Source organism: Pteronotus mesoamericanus, unplaced genomic scaffold (assembly GCF_021234165.1).
Source record: "Pteronotus mesoamericanus isolate MK-2021 breed Mesoamerican mustached bat unplaced genomic scaffold, CSHL_Meso_final scaffold_651, whole genome shotgun sequence".
NCBI classification, from domain to species: Eukaryota; Metazoa; Chordata; class Mammalia; order Chiroptera; family Mormoopidae; genus Pteronotus; species Pteronotus mesoamericanus.
In genome coordinates, this window is record NW_026555325.1 from 20623126 (window position 1) to 20641985 (window position 18860).

Genomic DNA, 18860 nt, shown 5'->3' on the forward strand with positions numbered 1-18860 from the left:
GACACAACTGTGAGGTATAGGCAGTCCAGGGACCACCGGTTCCCAACCTCCACTATGGAGCATGAGGACTAGGGAATGTACAGCCTGGGTCATAAGTTCAGATGTGCGACCTTAGACATTTTCCATCACCCCTCTGAGTCTCAGCTTCTCCTTCTGTAAAATGAGCATTAAGAGTAGATACCTCAAGGAGTAGGTGTAAGCATTAAATGGAGATTGCAAGGGGCATGGCTGGAGCCTCCTTCACATGTATTATTTATTATCTTATTGTTGCTGTTTTTAGAAGCAAGTCTAAAGCCTTTAGCCTGGCAATCAAAATAAGCCCTAATTTGGCTGTAAATCTCCCTTTCTAAGCTTTCTTTTACAGTGCTCACTTTCAGGTCCTCTATACAGTCCTGTCACATCACAAAGAACTTTTAACTTCCAGGAGTTAAAATATATGTGCTTGGCCAAAAAAAAAAAGAAAAAGAAAAATGTGGGGGAGGGTGTGCAATCTAACCACTTAAATAGTATTGGCCACTACACTCAGCATACTTTGGCCCTGGAATTAGTGCAAAATCAATCTGCTGTTCCTTCCAGTTTTCTCAAGTCTTGATGCCTCTCCAAGAAGCTACACCTCAAGGCACTGTGTCTGATTCTAGTGATTAAAAATATGTGCAACTATGTTTTGTACAACTTGGCTCCTATACAAAAGCCAACTACTCATATTTACTTGCCCCATTCCCTGGTTTTGGAATGTTGCCTATTCCACAACCTACACACATATAGATAACTCTCAAAACGATAACATCAAAATGTTACCTCTTTCCAAGGCCAACCAAACAGCTACTTCCTCAAAGGTGTTGGTTGAACTTTATCTCTGTATCTTGTGACCAAGATACTCAGCATTCTGCCACTTACAGTTAGATGTGTGATTCTTCAATCCTTTACTCAAGTGCACCATAAGTTCAGCTCAAGTTATCAAGTCTTCTTGAACTTGATAAACACTGACCACGTGAAAGACAAAGAGGGGAAAAGATGAAGGGGCAATGGCAAGACAGGGAAACCTTAATTTGGACAATGACAGTGATGACGGCTGCCACCTACTACGCTCTCACTTACCTCTTTGAAAGAGCTGTCCCCTACTAACCTTGTTTTGCCTTTCTGAACAATAGATGTATGGGGTCACCTTTCCTACCTCTCTCCCATCCTTTTGGTGCACTTGACCTATACAGGCATTCCTGCTCTCCTCTTACTACTAAAAGTCACCATTCCATTCAAATATAATCTAAATAAACAGGGAGCTAAGTGGCTCCTGCCACCAGCTTAAATTAATTAGCCCCACCTTTGATGCTGATTGGGATCAAGATGAGGATGAACTCTTGGAGCAAGTCCAAAGCACGTATTAGTCACTTTAATCGGATTTGGAGAAACAAACAAAGACCCCCGCACTGAAAAAAGAACAGTGTGGGGAGGGGATAGTGGAGGAACACAGTGGGGTGGACCCTCTGCAGGATGACTGAGGCTCATACAAAAAGAGAAACAGAATTTTCAGCCAGATCAGTTAAGTTTTCAACAAAAAAAAAATTAAGGCTCATGTCCACAATACCTAGGAGAATTCTTTTTTTTTATACTGTTGTTTAGAACCCATTAGCAAGTTGTCAACTCAATTTAGTAAAGACCAAAAAAGTTTTAATAAAAATTGAACAGAAATTAGGAAGCACTGTAATATTATAAAACTTGCAATTCAGCTTTATTTTTAACATGCATGTATGAGTGTGTACTCAGTCATTGTGTAAAATGAAATGTTGAGAGTCAAAAAAGGTTTTTAAAACACTGAAATCCAACATTCATATTTATGTAATCTTGAGAAACTGAAATTCTCCGTTTTTTTTTTAACCAGGTCATACTTATAAAGTCAGAGAATATTTGTTCTTGCCACCTATTATGCATGACAGTTCAAAAAAGCATATGAAAAAATATCATTTGGCACACCTGTCCCTTACCATTTTCCTTATTCCCACAAAAGAAGGTAAGGGTGACTCTAGATAACCACCTATACTTTTTCCTCCTACATATACTTCTATTTTGTCTAAGTCCCTGACATCAAGTTACAAGTCCAAAATCTCCAGCTTTCTTGGTGGCATTTCCTTATAAGCATGAACATACCACTTAAGAAGAGTGAACAAATACTCTGTATTTTCACCCAGAGTATAACAGCATTCATTAATAGCTCCAATAGTGGTGGATTCAGAACTTGGTTTAAAATATCTCCCCAATCCAGCCCCTCTACACCAGAAATGCTTTTTTCTCAAGTTCCTTTTATTGCTCATTCTTCTCAGTACACTCTCTCTGATCACGAAGTTTCATCCCATACCTAACACCCAGTTTTGTCCAAGACCACCCCTACCTTCCTTTAAACATTTCTCATCAAAGTCAAGGTTATTTTTTAGAACTTCAATCAATAACTTTTCCATAACTGTCTTACAAAGAAAAACAAAACCTAAAGCGATTTTATTTTCAATGGCATACACGCTGCACGGCAGCTAGCAAAGGCCCATCCCGGCTTCCACAGATGGGCAAGGCACCCGGCCGCCCAGTATTCAAGCGGAGAAGGTCTAGGTTGCAGGCCCACTCAAATCAGTCCTGAAAACCTATCAAAAGAGGAGTTTACTTTGGATCCCAACCATCTCCAAAGAGGTCATCCACAGTCCATCCCTCACATGAGCTCTGGCTACCACACTGTTTTCACTGTCAACTGTTTGAGAACATGCGCAACACGAGAAAAACAATGAAAAAGAGACAATTCGCCAAGTGTTAAAGTCCCAGCTTTACAGGGTACTACTGCAGGATTGCTTGCTCTACGGGATATAAAACATTAGTTGAGATATTCTTCCTCATAAATACGGTATCATCCTTAAATCCAAAAACAATCAGAAAACATATACATAGAGATATGTATTGAATTCACTAAGTACAAGTTACAATCACCTTGTTCTAAAAGGGAGGTGTAAAGAAAGTTTCTTCTACAGAGGATGTCTTTTATCCCTGCTTCCCAAACTCACCCTTAAGCCCACTGTGTCTGGTATCATCTTCTCTGAGACTGGTTCCCTGGAGGACCGGGTTCCTTCGCTCCCCTAACACGCAACCGTCCATTTATTCTCTCCACAATTAAAAAAACGATTTATTGACTATGTGGTCTAGGCCAGACATTGTGTTAGGTGCAAAAGATATACAAAAGATGAATAAGACACAGTCCTTGTCCTCAAGGAGCCCAGTGAGATAATTTAAAAGGTTTTAAATTCGTGAAGGGAAATGAATTGTGTGGAGCAAATAAATGGAGAAATAAATAACTTGAAGTCCTTGCTCTCAAAGAGATCAATCAAGCCCCAGAATAAGTAGAGAAGATGATAAAACGTTAGAAAAATGTCAAAAGGCAAAATCCGGGAAGGATTCTTGCTTGCAATGAGATTATTCTGAGCCCTGAAGAATTTGACTCACCCCAAAAGTGGGGGGAAGGGCGACAAAGAGGAACAGAGCAGCCCAGGTTCAGCCTTGCGATGAGACCTGAACTCTTGGAGACACATCAGGACCTGTGCTAAATGGGACCACTAACCGTGCCCCATCCTCCAAAAAAAAAAAACAACCTTCACACAATTCAGAAAGACTAAAACTTAAAGTCACTTTCCCAGTCACAGAAATAAAAGCCAAATACCCAGAGCAAACAATGAAGCAACAGTAATGGGCAAAGTGGAATGTTGGTCCGAGACTAAAACCCCAAAATCAAACAAGTGAGTGGCGGTGGCTTCGGAAAACAAAGCTCTCACGGATCCCACAAGAGTCTTCAGACATAAACAAGCTCAGATTTCCAGAAATGCGTATAAAAACACAGGAATATTATTCAACTGTGCAGTCAGTTTGAATGTTGGGGGCAGGAGGAGTATTTGTTTTAAGTTTAAAAAGAAAGCTGCTGAGTCTCTTACTAATTTTGAGAGTGTAAATTCAAGCAAAACTACGTCCCGTTAGAACCAAAGGCCATGATGGGCCAATCACACCAACTTGATGAAGCTCTTTTCAAAAAGAGTCTTTAATTTGAATGCCCTTTCCAACAGCCAAGCCCGGGTCTGGAACTTCTGATTCTTAAACGAGCGTGGCAAGCAAGAGCGGACTATGGCCAACTGCTAAAACAGAAGTGGTAAACCTTCCCCTTGGTTCTTCTGAGAGCTGGAACTGGCCACAGTAAGAAACACAAAGTTTTCACTTCAAGAGATCAAAGAAGGCATTTTGTACCAGGAAACCCAATTCAAATTCTCATTTCCAGGAATAAAGCCACAGTGCCCAATACTTGCTTTGGGAAAATAAAACAGGAGACTATGTGAACTCCAATTAAAATCGCTGATGGCTTTATTTCCCAGCCTCACTGGTTTAATGCTGTTAACATTTTACCCAGGCAATGCTTTACCTTAAATACCGGCTCCCGGGTCTGAATAGTCACACTTACCCACTGGGTAAACGCCAAAGCTTTCTAACACTTCATGTCAGCGTTCTTTGCCCCATCCGGATGGAGCACTTGATGTATAAGACAAGGTGATGCTGAAAAGTGCCAGCTCTCCCATAACCCCAGTCAGGAGAAGCCACACTGCAGCCCACACTATTATCTTAATCGCAATACAGGAATCCCCTGCTTTTCAAAGTTCATGTTACGCCGCTTCACTTTTACAAAAGACCTACATTAGTATCTGTTTTTACTAACAGAAACCTGAAGAGCATTTTTCCTTTTATGAAAAAAAGCCCAAAAGGAAAATAGCACTTGCTTTTCAGGGAGTCCTTATACAGGCAGCAGCACCCGGAGCAGCAAATAGTGGTACCACCAAGCTCAAGCTGCCATTGCTTTGAATTGTGTCTGTGAGCATCTGTGCCTTATCACCATTTATTTTGCGCATTCCTGCTTTTTAGTCCAGGTTAATGTTATTTGGGGTTTTACATGTTATTTGGTATGATTTAGTAGGTTGTTTTGGGGGTCTGGGAACACTCAACATTTTTTCCATATAAATGAATGGTAATTGCTTTTCACTTTATGCCATTTCGGCTCACAAAAGCTTTCACAGAAATGCTCTAATTCGGATGGGGTGGATGGAGGGGAGGGACCTGTATCGGAAATGAGAGTGGGAGCAGGAGAAAATAGAGGAGGGGATACACCTCAATCTTCCTTGGGTATGACAACAATCATCTTTACTTTAAATTGTCACCTCGAGTCTTGTCAATCAGCCATTTGTTCTTGTGTGCCTACTTCAAACAGGCACCAAGCTAAGTCAGAGTAGCGCAGCGAAATATCCCCCCAGTAATCATTACGTTAATGGTTAATGTTTAATTTTATCTTTTTTACAAAAATTATGTATTGCATATGCAGGTGATAAAGTCTAAAAAAAAATCAGCACCTGAACCCCAAAACCAGAATATCACCAATACTGTGTAAGCTACCCACCTCCTCCACCCTCACCCCCAGGAGCCAGCAACACACACATGCACACACACACATACCACAGATAATTATTATCCTGGATTTGGGGTTTCAACAACAGTACGAATGCATCTTCATAAGTAGGTCCTATTCCTAAGAAGTGAGTTGTCTTTCTAAATACAGCAGTGATATATTGTTTCCTCTTAAAAGCTGATGTCTTTGAAAAGGTTATTGTTGCTTTTTAAAAAACATAATAGACTACATGAGACTTAGCCATGGTAAACTCAGGAAGACAGCATACAAATGAATGAAATTTGGAAAACACTGGCAAAAGTGGCGAGAGCACAGGTTCCGGAATCCCACAAACTCCCAGTTCAAATCCCCACTCCACAACCGACTAGCTCTACAACTTTGGGAACTCAGCTTTAACAAGCCTCAATTTCTTATCACAAAGAGTAAAGTAACAAAAAAAAAAAAAAAAAAGTGGTTGTTATAAAATGTAAGAAGAGTGAAGCACTATGCCTGGTACATATCCAGTCCCCCTCCACCAGTCATCATATCAGACATCAAGTTCACGCAAACCATATCAACAAGTTTTGCCAATATCAATAGTTTACTTCTCCCTAAACTCTAACAAGTTGTCCTTTGATGTCTTCATGTAAAAATCAATCAAGACGTAGGGATCGGAGGGCAGTGCCCAGGTCCCAGCTCTTCTCTGTCTGAAGTACCACACGTGCATAGATGCCATCTTCACCTCAAGATGCTGAAGAGCAGGACCGTTTTGTTTTATTTTTCTTCAGATGAATTTCTGCCTGGTTCCTCCCTCTCCCAGAAGGCTTCACTGCTCGATCCAACCTTACCTAGAAGCCTATCATAATCGTCACAGGACTAGTTCAGTGCAATCTAGGGTGAAACAGAGACCTAGGCCATATTTACTAAGTCACTCACTGTTACCTGTTCCGCAGAAAGGTGCAAAAAATGAGGAAAAATCACTGCTTTGAAAAAAAACCATCACAATGCTATTAATGGAATTAAGTTCCTCACTTGTGAAATTAAATACAGGCAAACCTCATTTTAACGTACTTTGTTTTATTGTGTTTTACAGGCATTATATTTTTTACAAAGTGAAGGCAAGACCCTCCACCTCCACTGTTTTGCAATACTCCCTTTATTGTGATGGTCTGGAAAAGCACTTGAAATACCTCCAAGGTATGCCTGTAATTGCACTCCTGAATGTGGCATACTCCTCCACCTTTACTCCATATCCTTACTATTCTTTTAAATTACTTAGAGATAAAATGAAACTTGTTGGATCCAAATGATCTCTCTTCCAAGGTACAAAAGTTGCTACCTAAATCAAGTTTTATTTAAAGCCACTCTCGCCATTTCAAGTAAAATTTACCTATACTGCTGGGAAAAGAGAGCATGAACCTAATCTATATCCATCCCAGCCCTTGATTTTTGCCATCTCTCTAGAGTTTATTGCAACATCATTCACTGACTTTGAGTAATTTGCATGAGGAGTAACAATACAGATGCTATTATCCAACACACAATTCCATCAATTTAAGGCCTACACATTTCAGCTTCAAAAGACTTCTACTTTGTTAACTTCAGGACAGAGAACAAATACAACTGAATTTTTTTTTTTAAATAAGTGATTTGGTGTTAGTAGCCTGGTGATCCAAGTCTTGTCCAGGCCTACGAACTTCCTGACCCCCGGGTCCCCATCAGTGAAATGGGTGAGGCCCATATTTCATACTTGAGCATACTGTAAAGCTGGATGGCAAGCCCAGTGTCTGAGGTCAGCACAAGTCTAGTGTCTGCTGGCTGCTCAACCCTGGGCCCCTGGCCAGCCACCCACCTCCAGAGACAAGTGCCAGGACATACTATAGTGTTTCCATTTAAGGCTCGCCACTTGGATCAGCCCATCTCCGAAATTTCTTACCACCTTTCCAGGAAGAAACTTGGTGGGGGGAGGCGGAGGTGCTGTCTATTTTTTTGCCACCGCTTTCCCCTGGCCTGTCAGAGCACTCTGCATCTCTGGACAAGGTTCTTTAAAAGCACTGGATTATGTCTCAATTTGAGACCTCTTTTCAAAAACATACAAAATATGTATGAGATCAGCCCTTTTTCTCACCATGTAATTCACATCTCACACACTTCAAAAAAGAAAAGAAAGCCTAACAAAATTACTTAATCCTTTGTATTACTTTGTTTCCTCTCTCCAAAAGCCAAATTAAGCACAACTTTTTAACCTAGGCGTTTCTTCTACTACCAAATGGAATGTTTTCTTCCCTAGTAGCTTCCTCTAAGCTTCTCTCCCATGCGAGGAGCGTTCGAACCTCCAGGGAAAAGGCGGTGGGGGTGAGAGACCTATCTGGCACAAACTGGACAGAGCTGAGCCAGTCTAGAAGCAGACGGAAGTTAGTGAATCCGGCGGCCCCAGAGGCCCACGTCTCTCTCCAGCGCGCCAAGGGTTCTAGCCTCACTGTTTTGGTTACAGTGTTGAAGGAAGGGTTTTAAACTTGGCAAAGTACCGTGCAACATCTGTAACCACATTTGCCTTCTGGGGATCGGAAGATGAATCCCACATTCCTGGCTTTGAAGCTTTTTGAAACTGCAGCTAGGAAGAACGGAGGGAGGGAGGGAGTTGAACAGAGTTTATTGGCTGTCTCTCCAGCAGAAAATTCTTCTTGGAAGAGATGGATATTTTGAGGGTGGGGGTGTTTCGCCCATCCTTTACTTCCTCCCAAGCTCAGCTAGGAAGGTGAGCCCCTTGGCCCGGCTGCCAGATCAATTTACAAGTCACAGGCGCACATCCTGAAGGAGTTCACTACATACATCTATACACACATACACACAGACACACACACTGCAAGCCAGAGACCCCCATTCAGTGCCTCTGCCCTCTCCGATATCCCACCAGCAGTCCAGGCCCAAAGCAAGACAGTTTTGCTCCGTGGCTGCTTCCCCCACCGAGAGTGGATCGAGCTTGGGGGAGAAAAGAATGAAAGCGAGGGGGAGGCACCGCAGACGCCCACCCTCCCACCCCCAATCCCTGCTTCTACTCCCGTTAGGCTCCCTCCTCCTTCGATCCACCCGGCCCCTGCAGGCGCGGCCGGCGACCTGCCCTCACCTCTAGTCCCGCCGCGGCCGGGGGCTGAGCCGGGGGAGGCGGAGTGCGAGCCAGCCGGGCGCTGCAGGTCGGCGCGGCGCGGCGCGGGGCGGGGCGGTGCAGCCGGCGAGGGAGCCCGGAACTCTGCGGGGCCGAGAACCGGTGGCCGGCCCCCAGCGGCGGCGGCGGCTGCGGCGGAGCGGTGCGTGGGGCCAGGAGCTTACCAGCCCGCGGACCGGCGCGGCTGGCCGAGAAGCAGCCTGGCAGCGGCAGCGGCAGCGGCAGCAGCCACCCGGGGAAAGAGCCGAGGGAGGGAGGAGAGGCGGGGTGAAGTGGAGGAGGAGGAGAAGGAAGGGGAGGAGGGCGGGCGGAATAAACTTCCCGAGGCGCAGCGGCACGGGCGGGGAAGACGGCCGCGGGCGGGGCGGGCCGGCCGGGTGGGGGCTTGCCCGGACGTCGGAGAGGGAGACGGTCACAGAGAGTAGGAAAGTTCCCCCAGCGTAGAGGGGGAGGTTGCCGCGGCGGCAGCGGCTGCAAAGAGCAGGAGCCGGAGCGGGAGGAGGAGGAGGAGAAGGAAGTGGCTGCGGAGCGCTCGGCCAATGAGTGTCTGGAGCTGTGATTAACCAGGCAGCAACACATCATTTCCTCCCGGCGCAGATCCAGGGAGCCGGGAGGGAGAGGGAAGGCGGCGGGGCGGGGCCGCCCCGCGCCCCCTGCAGGCGCCCGGCCAGGGGCAAGCCCGCCGAGCCCTGCCGAGCCTGACCTCGCCGCCCCCGGCGCGCCCCGCGCTGTCTCGCCGGCCCGGAGGAGGCTGCGAGAGCGCCGCCCGCGGGGCTTTTTGGAGGCGGGGAGGCGGCGGGGCAGGCCCGAGCCGGGCTCCCGGGGCCGGGGTGGGAGGAGGAGAGGCGGCGCGGCGCGGGTGAGTGCCCAGGTAGGCGCAGGCGGGGCCGTCTGGACAGCTCTCGGGGCGGGCGGGCGGACGGGAGGGCGGACGGGCTGGCTGCCTCCCGGGCCCCGGGACTGCGGGTGGCGGGTGGCTGGAGATCTGCTTGTTAGACCGGCTGGATTCTCAGAGAAAGGCCTCAGCATTCTCATCCAGGCCATTTCTGATCTGTCTTAAAATCCCCTTCCACTTTGCTCATTTCTTCGCAAGGTCTGGAATTATGCAAGCGCTTGCCATTTTCGCAGTCTGCCTCCTTAGTAAAAATGCTCCGGGCGGGGGCGGGGGGGGGCGCGGGGAGGGTCTGCAGTAATCTAGCCCTGTCCTAGGCGCCATGGGAGCTTACAGTGGAAAGGAAGGAACATTCCCCGACGTAGAGAGGCTGACAACCTCGGTCCTTAGATACACAAAAACACTCCAGTGTGCTAATATTATCCAGAGCATCAAAAAGGCATGCAAGGATCAAATTTTGCATAGTGCCTGCGAGTGTAAGGAAAGCCATTTTCTCTGCCCTCTAGAAGCTTATAATGTACAGTCCTATCACAAAGCAAAATAAAAGCATGAAAGCCATAAATGGAGATACCATAAAGTATTTTTATCTCTACAGGTTCATTTATGCAGCAGGCATTTGTTGGGTGACTGCCTGCAGTACTGCAAAAGCTTGCAAAGGCAATGGAAGATCGGGGCCCTGCAGGTCAGGAGTTTACAATCGAATTAGGAACACAAGGCGCATATATATGTAAAGCAGCTAGAAAATAATACCCAAGTGTTACAGGAGCAAGAATATGGAAAAGGTTGGGGACTTTTTTTTTTTTTTTTCTTCAAAAGGAGAAGGGCTTTGTTCCTATGTGATTGGTGTGGATTAGGAGAGGAAATTCCAGGTCAAATTAAAAAAGAGTGGCTAGGTGTTTCCCTGCTCTTTAGACAAATATAACAGGGGCCTCATTGTTACTTAGCCAGTAACAAACTGAGTGACCTTGGACCCATTTTTAACCTCTCTAAGAATAAGGAACAGAGCCTGTTTCCTGAGGTTTGCTGTACGGTTCAAATGAGATTACATGCATGTGGAGGCTCTTCAAGCTACTGTGTAAATGTTTCTCAGTCCTGTACATTGACAGTATTTTACTGTTCTCTTGTTCGTAACCTTCTCTATAGTATCCTCTAGGCTGTAAGCCCCGTGAGGGCAGGGACCAGGTTTGGTTGTGTTCATCATGTAACATCATGCCTAGCAGAATGCACATGTTAGTGCTCAATACAGGTTTGCTGACTAAGTGAATAAATGAACTAGTGAAACCTGTTACGATTTTAACTGTTCCTTTTTATCTGGTCCTTCAGCAGTGGCTCCTTCTTATTGTGTAGCTGGCTCAGTAAAAAAAATCTAACCCTAATCCTCCTGTGACTAACTTGTATTCCAGAAGTCTGTCTGGGAGGATTCTGGGTACTTCTTGTGGCACTGTAACATAAATTGATTGATTGATTGAAAGACACAAGCCTCGTCCACACAAGGATATTATCCTTTGGCTTGGACACCTTAATCCAAGTCTCAGCCTTGGTACTGTTGACATCTTTGGCTGAATAGTTGTGGGATGTTGTCTGGTGCTTTGTAAGTTATTTTGCATTATCCTTGACATCTATTCATAGGACACCTTCCCTTCATAGTTGTGACAACAAAAAATGTCTCTAGACATTGTAAGGTGTCTCATGGGGGCAAAATAGCCCCATGCTGAGAACCACTGCCTTACCCCAACATCTAATCCACTGATTCTACTCTGGTGGAAAACACACCACTAAAGTAACTTGGAAGAAATACATCTTCTGTTATTCTAAGATTCTCAGATCTCCTCCGTCATATGTTTCAAGGAGCAGGATTCTTGTTAATTAATTGCCTGCTGCATTGTGAATTGGCATCTCTTCTGTTTTCTGCATATCCTCCTCCCTTACGCCCAGATCAACATGTTCATTTCTAAAAGTCAACAGCTTTCAAAAACTATTAGGAAACAGGGTCTTGAGCAACCTAAAAGTCCTGTACAATATTTTCCTATAAAATTTGGAGAATTTTATAAAATTTTGCAGAAAGCTTCATGTTTATGATTAAGCTCTTGGACTCACAGAAGATAACCATGGCTTCTCTGCACACAGATGTGATACAGAATATAAATTATAACTTTTTAAAATGATTTTACTTAAAATATTTCAGTATGCAACTACACTGAGTGATTTTACTTTATCTTGAAGCCTATCTTTTTGGTTCTAGAGAGTTTTATAATGGTATAAGAGACCATGGTTTATAAAAACCTATAAAGGAAAAATCAGCTTAGTTATACATATCAACTTCCAGCAGCAGCAGTTTGGTGTGGTGTCTGAGAGCTGTTGTTGATGAGAATCCTGATTGATTAATGTACTGCTGTTCAATTTCTAAAGGTTTCTTGAAGAAAAATAAAGATTAATGGTTGACAGAAAGAACATATTCTAATCAGTCTGTTCCTCAGTATGGGCACGTAAACCCAAAAAACCCTGCTCCTGGCAGGCAGAAGTACCATGTTTATGATGTGAGCAGACATTTTTGTTTAGCAAAACAATATCATCTGTCTCATTAAATAAAGTTATTTGAAGCATTGGTTTTATAGTTTGTTCATGTTCAGCTTTTGTGTAGTTGCATAATGGTTACAAACATATGGAGGTTAGTTTACATCCAGTTTAGCGATTGTTCACATTTAAGTTGAGCATCACAGACTAGGTAGGCATTCAAACTACTTAGAAAATGGGTAGAGTTTGAGGGTTGGATGTGGTTTATATGGTATCCTGATTCTCATTAGACTGGAACTAAGGCATATCCTCTTAGGGGCTCTCCAGGTTGTCTTCAGTTACAATATTTTTCAAAGAAATTAATATCATATTAAAAAAAATTAACAGCACATATTCGGCAGCATACGGATATCTGCCATGGAGCCATGATGCTACCGCCCTTTTTTGCGAGGTACCTATAGGAGCATGCGGGTTATTCAAATGCTATGGTAATAAAAATAGTTTAAGGCATCACTAAAGGTCTATGGAAATTTTTTTTGTTTTAAAGCTGTCTACATTACTCAAACATTGAGAAACACTGGCCCAGCCGCGTCATAATTATTCTTGGAGAATGATGAATTAAAAGGCCTGGACATCTGGAATTTAATCCTAATATTGAGGCCCTTAAAAATCCAATACTGTGGTCCAAAGATCAAAGTGACTAGATCAGAATAGTAGGGGGTAGAAGAGAAAAATCATATCCTGAAAGAATGACTAAAAGTCCCATCAGTCCTGGCACTCTTTTCCCTAAAAGGTAAACATTTAACCAGTCAGGACAGACACTTATTTACCTTCCAGTTAAACTTTCCCAGGTGTATGAATGACTCATTAATTGTTCATTTTATACAGGACTTTGTTGGCCATCTACCATAGTCAAGGAACTGTGGGAGCTACACTACATGAGTCCTCAAACTACCTACAGTTACTAACCACATGGGAAAGTTAATCCAGTCATTCCTGGCACAAAAGGTTACATGCAAACCAATGTGTGGCTACGGGCCAACCCTGTGTTAAAAGGGGCATTACACAACCACTGCAGAAGGGGAAGATTATTCATTAAAGCGATGTTGAAGCACTTGAGGGAAAAAATCCTGTTAGTACTTTCTCTACACCGTTCCTGAAGCTATTTGCAGGAGGAATAAAATATAAGTAAAATATTTATATTTTAAATTATAAATTAATTCAAAGCAAATAAAGGTAGATACTTATCTTTGGACGGGAAAAGGACTTTCTAAATAAAAGTTACAGAAAAATAATAAAAAAAGATTTGTTGGCTTGATTACATAAAAATTTTTCCCTTGCTTCAGTCAGTGTTGCTCAGTTGCTTGAGGGTTGTCCTGTAAACTGAAAGGTCGCCAGTTGGATTTCCAGTCAGTGCGTGTGTCTGGGTTGCTCCGTAGTCCAGGCACATTGGAGAGGCAACCAATCGATGATCTGATATTTCTCACATTGATGTCTCTCTCCCTCTTTCTCCCTCCTTTTCCCTCTCTCAGATCAGTAAGCGTGTCCTCAGGTGAAGAAAACAATTTCTTCCCTTAAATTTTTTAAAGGAACAATCAAAAGAAGAGGGGTGGGGGGATGGAAACCAAGTAGTGAAACTACTCACAACATACTCAAAAGGTTAAAATCTTTAATATATGAAAAAAACTCTTACAAATCAACAAAATGCACACTTTAATAGAAAGTTGGGCAGATGTCATGAATAGACAAACACAAAATTATTATTGGGTTGGCCAAAAAGTTTGTTTAGTTTCTTCTGCAAAATAAAAGACACATTTTTCATTTTCACCAATAACTTAATTGATTTGGATATTTGAGTATGTCAGCTCTCTCCCGCTATTGGCTTCTAGTGAGTAGAGGCCACGGGTGCTGCTAAACCTTTTCTAATGCGTAAGGCAGCCCCCCAGCAAAGAATTACTTAGCCAAAATGTCAAAAGTACCAAGAAACTTCACAAACCACTTTTAACATGTTTGATTAGCACCTTCTCCACACACTACACAAATTTTTTGCATTTCAGTTGCGTTTTTACCTTTCTTGAAATAATAAAACAATATACTGAAAATGTTGCTTTTTTTCAATCTTCAGTATAAAAGGCTACACAAAAATTCACCAATTTTGATTTTTTTTTAAATGCACACTGATATGACAGCTGTCACAATACAATCTAACAAAATTGTTTCAAATGAAGTTAGACAACTAAGCACTACTAGAGCCATTGTTCGGAAAAAACTAAACGAACTTTTTGGCCCATACATATGAACGTTAGGAAAAAAGTACAAATTGAAGAAAAGGTAATGCAAAAAAAAATTTTATACAACTTTTCACCAATTGAACTATTCTCTAGTGGTAAGACTGACTTTATAAAGGACACTCAGTTGCTATGAAGAATGTAAATAATTTTCTTGAAGATAATTAGGTGATATGTATCAAATGCCTTGAGATACCTATACCCTTTGACACTTTAATCTCCTTTTAGGAATTTATGCTGTGAAAATAGCCATCAATTGCACAAAGATTTGTATAAGAAGATAATCATTAACAATTTTGGAAAGGCCAACAGTAAAGCATAAATTGAAAAAAGTAGAATTCACAGGTAATATTCCAATTCCATAACCTGTATAAACATATAAACACATGAATCCCTCATGCTCATGTATACATATATGACAAATATGAAAGACTATAAGAAAATATTCCAGGATGTGCAGTAATTATCTTTGGATAATGGGTATGTTTGACTTTTACTTTCTTTACACATGTCTGTGTTTTCCAACTTTTCTGTAACATTTTTATAAGCAGAAATAATGAACATTATAAAATAGAAACACATAATTTAAAAGTGTCTGACAATCATGGAACAAAACCTAACTAGGGAAGAATGTATATGGATTTGTATAGGTGAACTGGGGGGTAAGGCATGGAGAATAGATTTGACTTTGGCATTTTTGTACTCTCCTGCTAGGTCCATTTCTTTCAGAAGAAAATTTCCCAGAGGCTTCAACCTGCTCTCATCCTTTACCTGCATCTTTGTGACCTTTTTGTGACCTTTTCCTTGTAACCTTGGAAGCTACGTCCATCAGGCCTGTTCATGGTCTTGCTCACATTCTGAAGCTGCTTGAGTTTCTAACTTACTTAACTTCGGTTAACTCAGCTGTATTGTGGATATGTGGATTTTTAAAAGCTAGTCCCATGGATGAATGCCCTCAGGATGATCAAACTAATTTCTTCCTCAAATTAAACAAGTACACTTCAAATATAATCTTGGCAGAATCTAGTGTCACAATGGCTTTTCATTTTTAGGGAGCATTCTTTTGCCTGATTAGTCCCTCTGAGCCCTGGCATCATGAAGACATTTTCATGGTTAAGAAATAAAATTAATTTCCAAGTCCTTGTGTAGCTCCACTGTACCAATATCTAAAATCCAAAGGCTACCTTTTTATTAACCTACTTTTGTTACCTGAAACTCCAGAGAGCAGCCGCTGAGGTTAATTACATATCGCTGAAGACTAGCTGTGTGACCTTTAGGCAGGGAACTTCAGATTATGGAGCCCAGCTTCTCTGCAGGTATAAAGTGAGGAGTGAGCTGCATTTCAGAAGTCTCCCAATTTTAAAATTCCATGACTTGACTTGGAATTCCTAATAAACTTGTTATCTGAAGTTAAAAGCCCCTTCAAGGAGGAGCTTCAGATTTCTAGGAACTGGCAGAAGCCCTGCGTGACTGTGGGGAAAGGAACGTGTGGAGAAGTGGCCGTAGAAGAGGACTAAGATGACCCAGCCCAATCATGAGGGTCTCCCAAGAACTGAGCAAAAATAGTGATTAAAAGGGCTTAAGCAAGGGAATGAGTAGTAAGTTTGCTTAAGGTCATGTATCATTACCCCCAAGACATCCATATTCCTTTATTAACAAGATTTTTCCCTAATAATTATTCTATCATTTAAAAAAAGATACAACCCTAGGCAGGTTGCTCAGCTGGCTAGAGCGTTACCCTTACACCAAAAGGTTGCAGATTCAATTCCCAGTTAGGGCATCCACCTAATAGGGTGCAGACGGGAGTGTATGTGCATTCTCTTTTGTTTTAACAAAGATTAGTAGCATGCTATATACTCTTATCCTTTGCTTTCTTTTATTTCTCATGACCATTTAGTCCCCTAAAACCCCTTACCCCCTGCCCCCAGCCATCACCACACTGTTGTCATGTCCATGAGTCCTTTTTCCTTTTTGCTCAGTCCCCCCCACATCCCTCACCTTCCCCCTCCCACCAGCTGTCACCCTGCTCTCCATCTATGAGTCTGTCCCCATTTTCCTTGTTAGTTCAGTTTGTTCGTTAGATTCCACATATGAGTGAAATCATGTGGTATATGTCTTTCTCTGGCTTATTTCACTGAGCATAATGTTCTTCAGGTCCATCCATACTGTTGCAAAGGGTCAAATTTTCTTTTCGACAGTCGAGTAGAATTACAATGTATAATGTCCCATAGTTGTTTTATCCACTCATCTACCAATGGACACTTAGGCTGCTTCCATATCTTGGCGATTGTAAATAATGCTGCAATGAACATAAGGGTGCTTATATTCCTTCGAATTAGTGTTTTGGGTTCCTTCAGATATTGTCCCAGATGTGGGATCGTCAGGTCAAAAGACAGATCCATTTCTAATTTTTTGAGGAATCTCCATACTGCTTTCCACAGTGGCTGCACCAGCCTGCATTCCCACCAACAGTACAAAAGGGCTCCCCTTTCACCGCATCCTCGCCACACTTGTTGTTTGTTGATTTATTGATGACAGCCATTCTGACTATGTGAGATGATATCTCACTGTGGTTTTAATTTGCATTCTTCTGATAATTAGTGACATTGAGCATCTTTTCATATGTCTATTGGCCATCTGTGTGTCCTCTTTGGAGCATTGTCTGCTCAGGTCTTTTGCCCATTTTTTAATTGGGTTGTTTATTTTTTTCATGTTGAGTTTTGTAAGTACTTTATAAATGTTGGCTATTAACCACTTAATAGATGTTTTGCGAATATGTTCTCCCATTCAGTGGGTCATCTTTTTATTTTGTTGATGCTTTCCTTTGCTGTGCAAAATCTTTTTAGTTTGATATAGTCCCATTTGTTTATTTTTTCTTTTGTTTCCCTTGCCTGGGGAGCTATATCAGATAAAATACTGCTGAAAGCAATATCTGAGATTTTGTTCCCTATGTTTTCTTCTAGGATTTTTATCGTTTGGGATGTAAAACTTAAGTCTTTAATCCATTTTGAATTATTCTTGTGTGTGGTAAAAGAAGATGGTCTAGTTTCATTTTTCTGTATGTATCTGTCCAATTTTCCCAACACCATTTGTTGAATAAAATATCTTCAGCCCATTGTATGTGCTTGCTTCCTCTGTCTAATATTAATTGACTACAAAGGTGTGGGTTTATTTCTGGGTTCTCTTTTCTGTTCCATTGATCTATGTGTCTGTTTTTATGCCAGTACCTTGCTGTTTTGATTACTATGGCCTTACAGCATAGTTTCATATTAGGTAGTGTGATTCCTCCAACTTTGTATTTCTTTCCAAGGATCACTGTTGCTATGAGGTGCCTTTTGTGGTTCCATATAAATTTTGGAAATGTTTGTTCTAATTCTATGAAATATGTCATTGGAATCTTGATAAGAATCGTGTTGCATCCACAGATTGCTTTTTGTAGTATGAACATTTTAATGATGTTAATTCCTATCCATGAACACAGTATGTGTTTCCACTTATTTGTATCTATTTCTTAGGTAGCCCTTGATTTTCCTAAGTAGCCAGATAAGTTGTGTCCCACCAAATTCATCCTTCCCTACGAAGAGTAACGTCGACCCTGAACAAGATAGTACAAGGGTATATAAAATGCTCTGAGTCTCACTTCACTTCTTTCTTTGACAAACATGAGTTTTAAGCCAGGGAACATACTGAAGTTTAACTATGACTCAGTTCCTCCTAGTGCTCCACCACTGAGTACAAAAGGTTACCAAATCCTCCTGTTTCTAACACAGAGATCCAATTTGGAATGAAGGAAGTTTAAGTGTCTCACTTTTTAACAGCTAAAGATGTTATGCTGATCACATCTAAGAAACTGGAGTTTCAAAATAGGAAATGTTAAAACATTTTAATCTCTTTCTAATGGAAAGGACCTTGGAAGGGAAAAGAAATACACAGTGCAGAAAAAGTGTTGATGACAGTGATTATTCCTGGATAAAAAAATTTTTTTAAAAATGGCCACATAACCTATTTGGTGAAAAGAGAGAGGAAAAAGGCAATTTATTGATTGGCGTGAACAGACTCAGGGTTCCCTGTTGAGAAAAAAAAGTGTAGATTTGTTCCAAATCAAGAGTTCATCAGACGTTCTTCTACCATGACTTCTTTGTTTCTACTTGATTTTCAGTTAGTTATGTATCGGGCACCAGTAAAATTTAATAGTCACTCACAGCCTTAATTAGATTCTATTTATTTGATTTTGAAAACTTTTAAAAATTGCTTTATCTTTTTACAGTCATCACTATTCAGCCTTTGAAATAGAAGGATAGGGTTTTCTGTTTTGAAAGGGTGTGGTATTTAAAAGTAAACTTCAGCCATTATGTCGTTCAATTCCTACGTATTTTAGCAAGCATCTCTAAACACACATGGCCATTTGCTCACCCAGTCATAATGCTATTATCCCACCTAACAAAATGAATAGATTCGTAACAAAATTAATGATTGCCTGGTATGTGCAATCCCCAGTTCAGATTCTAATTACCTAGATTTTCTCAGAAAAGTCTTTTATCAAATCAGGAT

The 18860-nt window shown here is 41.8% G+C and overlaps 1 protein-coding gene across 2 annotated transcripts in view; it reads right to left on the reverse strand.

The window, feature by feature from the left end:
* Positions 1-8854, reverse strand: part of ACVR1 (activin A receptor type 1) — a 141034-nt gene extending 132180 nt beyond the window's left edge. For both annotated transcript variants that reach the window (XM_054562475.1, XM_054562476.1), the window contains exon 1: positions 8577-8854. The gene's annotated coding sequence lies outside the window, so the exon portion shown is untranslated. The remainder of the gene's footprint in view (positions 1-8576) is intronic.
* Positions 8855-18860: the final 10006 nt, after the last annotated feature.